Source organism: Lotus japonicus, chromosome 1 (assembly GCF_012489685.1).
Source record: "Lotus japonicus ecotype B-129 chromosome 1, LjGifu_v1.2".
Taxonomy (NCBI): Eukaryota; Viridiplantae; Streptophyta; class Magnoliopsida; order Fabales; family Fabaceae; genus Lotus; species Lotus japonicus.
In genome coordinates this window covers 62,595,363-62,601,396 of record NC_080041.1, presented here as the reverse complement: position 1 = coordinate 62,601,396, position 6,034 = coordinate 62,595,363, and positions in this window count along the sequence as shown.

The window sequence follows — 6,034 nt, the reverse complement described above, 5'->3', positions numbered from 1 at the left end:
TTAATGCACATGAGACTTGAGACTTGGACTACTAAAAGATCAATTAAGACTAAATTAACTAAAACTTGGATAATAACTATAAATGATTTATGTTTGATTGTGATTTGGAATTATTGCAGATCAGGACAATCAATATTTGACATTTCTCTCAAGCATAGGTAAGGGGGATACAAGTTGCGAGGCCATGGATGAATAGTAAAGTCTTTCTGACAGGAGGATTGCTTCTAATCATATTTGTTAGATTGTTTGGCTATTGGATTGTTGTTTGGTAATGGGGGTAAATTCATATGTATGCATCATTTTGCATATAGATGGACCTGCCCTTGGTATTGACCTAATCGCTACTGTGGGAGGGGTCATTCAAGACGCCTATGAAGAGCTCTTACATGCATTTGTATTACAACTTGAATCAAGTTGTCGGATATTGAGGGCGGAGGCACTAGCTCATTGGTTGGGCATTATGATGTGCATGATATTCAATTACCTGAATGTTATAGCTCTTATGAATTGTTAGAGTGTTGTGAACTTGATACTGATAAAAGATACAAACAGAAATCCAGAAATTAGATATGTTATTAATCACCTGAATACGCAAATGAAATACTACTTAGCCAGAAATGAGAGGGAAAATAGCAAAGTTGAAGATGTCATATGCAAGATGGGGTATGAGATTCCCGAAGAGGGTAAATTGTTGATTTATGACTCGAAGCCATTAACAATGAAATTTAAAAGCAAGTTTAGAGATGATTTCATGGAGCTAGGGGTGAAGTCTGTGCAGTACATATTCCATCTACCACAAAAAATCTTATATTTGCTAGTTTAGACCCTAAGGACACTCTTTAATTTGTTTCATTCCCGGGTGTTTGTTTCTACTTTCTTTGTTCATAATCATTCCCCTAGATGTGACAATCACACTACACGCACTACAAAATGTATATTTCTTAGGTACTCTTGCATTTTGCAGGGACACCGAGTATTCGGTGACCGGGAGTTGGTCATTTTGCATACAGATGGACCTGCCCTTGGTATTGACCTAATCGCTACTGTGGGAGAGGTCATTCAAGACGCCTATGAAGAGCTCTTACATGCATTTGTATTACAACTTGAATCAAGTTGTCGGATATTGAGGGCGGAGGCACTAGCTCATTGGTTGGGCATTATGACATGCGTGATATTCAATTACCTGAATGTTATAACTTTTATGAATTTTTAGAGTGTTGTGAATTTGATACCGATAAGAGATACGAATAGAAATCCATAAATTGGATATGTTATTAATCACCTAAATACGCAAATGAAATACTACTTAGCTTGAAATGGGAGGGAAAATATTAAATTTGAAGATTTCATATGCAATATGGGGTATGGGATTCCCGAAGAAGGTAAATTGTTAATTTACGAATCGAAGCTGTTAACAATGGAATTTAAAAGCAAGTTTAGAGAGGATATCATTGGGCTGGGGATGAAGTTTGTGCAGTACATATTTCATCTACCACAAAAAATCTTAGATTTTCTCAAATAAGATCTCTCATAGTATTTTGTACCTTAAGGACACTATTTATTTTGTTCATTCCCGGTTTTTGGTTCTATATGCTTTGTTTATTATCTTTCCCCTAGATGCGGCAAGCTCACTGCATGCGCTATTAAATGGATATTTCTTACGTACTCTACCATCCTCGTAGGGACTCCGAGCATACGATGACCGTAATTTGGTCATTTTGCATACAGAAGGATATGCCCTTGGTATTGACCAAATTGCTATTGTGGGAGGTCAATCGAGACGTCTATGAAGAGCTCTTACATGCCTTTGTATTACAGCTTAAATCAAGTTGCCAGATATTGAGGGTTGGGGCTCTAGCTCATTGGTTGGGCATTATGATTTGCATGATATTCAATTACCTTAATGTTATAGCTTGTATGGATTGTTAGAGTGTTGTGAACTTGATACTGGTGAAATATACGAACAGAAATCCAGAAATTGAAGAATTTATTAATCACCTGAATACGCAAATGAAATACTACTTACCCTGGAATGGGAGGGAAAATAATAAAGTTGCAGATGTCATATGCAAGATGGGTATCAGACTCCCGAAGAAGGTAAATTGTTAATTTACGACTCGAAGCCGTTAACAATGGACTTTAAAAGCAAGTTTAGAGATGATATCATGTGGCAAGGGGTGAAGTCTGTGTAGTACATATTTCATCTACCAAAAAGAATCTTAGATTTGCTCAAATAACGTTCTTCACAGTATTTTGTACCCTAAGGACACTCCTTATTTTGTTCCTTTTCAGGTGTTTGGTTCTACTTGCTTTCTTCATATTCTTTCCCCTAGATGTGACAAGCTCGCTGCACGCGCTATTAGATGTATATTTCTTAGGTACTCTACCATTTTGCAGGGATACCGAGCATTTGGTGACATAGATTTGGTCATTTTGCATACAGATAGATCTGCCCTTTGTATTGACCAAATTGCTACTATGGGAAGGGTGATTTGAGATGCCTATGCAAAGCCCTTACATGCATTTTGTGGATACCCCTTTTTGTCTGGGCTTAATCTTTTGAATTTAGAAGGATGTTAATAACTTAATTAGGGGTATGAAATTAAGATGAACCCTTTAGTTTTGATGATTATGTGGGTTATTATTGGACCATGTAACAATAATAAAAGAAAGGCTTTTTGCCAAAGCTAAAAAAGAGAAGAGGTGTGCTTCATTAGTTGGTTTTGAGCCCATTTTCAACAAAAAAGACTTGAAAGAGGATAGGAAAAATAAGGTCAGAAATGGAGACCATGGAACCTTCCCTTTCGGGGTAGGTGGTCCTCCTATAAATTCAAAGTCATAACTTTTTCTCCAACCACCTAGGATTTAATGCACAAAAAATCATTAAAGAAAACTGAGCTTGTCTGAAAAAGTGGAACAAATGAGTCTTGCTGGGTTTTGTTTAGGGTAAGAGCTAGGGGACATAAGGGTGGGGAGAGGAAGGTCCAGGGTTCGAATCCTGGAAGGGAACTTTGAAGGGATTTTCTAACTTACTAACAACTAACCACTAACATTTGCCTATAAAAAAAGTGATACAATTAAATGGTTGTTCTGTACACAACCAGGTCACATACAAATTATCATTGTCTTTGAAACATCACAATACAACACAATGGAACATCACCGCTTAAAAGTACGCACATAAGGTAGCTTCTCAATCAAAACAATTATAAGACAAAATCTCAACTTATTTATAAATCCTAAAGGTTCCACAAAATGATATGCATCTTTAATTTCCATGAACAAAGTAGCTTCATAATAATTTTCATCTGCAAGTATAAAAAAGAACATATCAATAACACAATATAACTTTTTCTAAAATATAAACAAAAAGCTTAACATCAAAATCTCAAATGATAACATAAAAATAAGCACGGACACTTTCAAATAACTAAATACATGTGAAAGCTTGATCAACAAAGTGTACTCCAACCCAATGCAAGAATAAAAACAGAACAATAAAAACATAATAAGAATTCCAAAGCTCCTATTACAAACCAAAGAATAGCGTAAGCATGTTGATTTAAATTAGTAACAATTTAGTATATGCTAAGAAGATATATATCATGTTCACTATCTTCATTGGTGCTTGAACTTGGAGAATTCAAATAGCACGGACACTTGAAGCAGCTGCAACCAATTAAAAGTAAAATAATGCAACTTAGAGACTGTAATCTGCATAGACTAAAGAAGAAGAACTAAACACCTTATGAGAACATGAGAATATAGTACTTACCTTCAAAGAAAATAACCAAGACTCATCATGTATTACAATATCATGCTCGAAAGGCGTGTTCAATATCAGAGCAAATATGAAGAGATATACTTCAAAGATGCCTCTGTCACTTTTGTACATATTCTATATGATCACTGTATAAAATAAGCAACATGCTCGAGAAATAGTATTAGTGAATAAAAAAGAGCATGCAAGTGGGAAAAGTCCCCTGTCTAGCAATGTCATTAAAATCTTCTCCAGGTCAACGGTTTTGAACCGCTAACACAAAATTTGTCAACAAGTTTTCCAATTACTTCGCTGGATGACTTATCTCTTCATGACATTGCTTCAATTTGTACATTATCCCAGCTGTAGGTGAACCTCAAAATCCAATTCCTATAATTGTATGAAGCTTTAACCAAAAAGGATAGAAAAAAAAAAAAGGGAAAAGACAAGTGAAGATAAACAATTTGCAAAGATTGGAATAACAAAGCTACAGAGTTCATAGATTCCACCATAATAGGCAATTTTATTTTACCCTTATGAGAGATTCCACAGAAAAGTTCTAGAATACAAAGAGGAAATTTATTTTGATTTATATTTAATTTGAAGAAATAGAAAAATCAATCACACACTATATTTTTTTTTGAAAACTCAAAGTCAAATATAATATAATGGAAAGTGATCTTTCACCCAAACATAAGTCCAAACTCTGTACTGGACAACACACGGATAATTATTTGTTGACACCTCAAAAATAAGGTGGAATGAGATGGAGGAGGAGAGAGATAGGAAGAAATGAAAAAAGTAAGAGAGAGAAAGTATAAGATGTGATCAGTAATAAGAGGAGAGAGATAGAGATAAAAATAGGTGGAAATGAAATGTATAAAAAAGGAGGTGTGTATATATCATTGTTGGACAACACACCTAGGAAATGCAAAAACAAACACCAAAATCTAACACAAGGAAATACAAATACCCTATGCCATCAACAGGAAGAAAACCAAAACGAAAATTAAACTATCCGAAATGAAAGAAGCAACAGCGGCGACAGAAGGCCAAAAAGGAAGTTGAACCACAACATTGAAAAGGGACACGACAAAGGAGCTATATCACTCACTATATATATATATGGTGAATGCTAACTTACTTATATATATATATGGGTAATGCTAACTTACTCCCACTTGATTTTGTGAAGAAGTAAATTAGCATCCAACACCTTTTTAGTTGGACAAAAAACTCCAACTTTTTACAATTAATTTTGTGGGCATTCATGTAATTTCATATTTATTTGTATTTCTCAACTAAGACCATATACAATGGTTGTTGGAAAATGATGTTGAGGATTGTTGAGAGAGTTTAATGGTTGTTGAGGATTGTTGAGAGGAGAGAGGGATGACCGGTTTATTCGAAAATCTCAACATTGTTGAGAGGAGACAGGGCGCGTGGAGCCGGCTGGGAGGAGAGAGAAAACGCAGGTGGAAAAAGGGAGCTGACACGTGTCCTGATCTGATTGGTTCGCTGGATTTCTTTTACTCTTATCTTTTGAACTCAATTATTTCATCAAAAAAAATATTTTCTGGAAAAAAGTATTATACCAAAATTCATGATTTTTTTTTTCTCTATAAATAGAGACTTGGTTCGTTTGATTTGGACACAGAAAAAAAAACCAAGTTTTTCACCATCTTATTATCTCTCTCACCATCTTATTTATCTATCTATTAGCATTTGTTTTGAAATGGATCCCAACAATCACCATTTCAACACCCAGAATTCTTCAAACAACCCATTTTACAACCAAAATCACAACAACTATGAAGATCCAAATCAAATTTCTTACCAACGTCCTTAAAATCATCCGTGAACCAGCTCGCTTATGAACGAGATTCATATGCTCAACGTTGGACCGATTTTGAGCAATCTAGGGAAGGTGGATCTAGTACACAGCAACCATACTCGACCGAGGTGTTACCCGCTTTTGCAAATCATGTACGTGCTAGATCCGAGTTGCGTGATTCAAATGTTCATCACGAACTGCAAGCAGATCTAGTGAAGCACATCTGGGCAAAGTTTGGAATGTCTCAGGATTGAAGATGATTTGTATCGTACTAATTACGTTATTTGTGTGTTGTGTGCTTAGTTTGTTGTCTTGCATTTTAAGTTATTGTGTGCTTAGTTTGTTGTCTTGCATTTTATTTTAAGAAAATAAAATAAATTCTTGTATGCTTAGTTTGTTGTCTTGCATTTTAAGTTAAGAAAAAAAAATTATAGTCTATA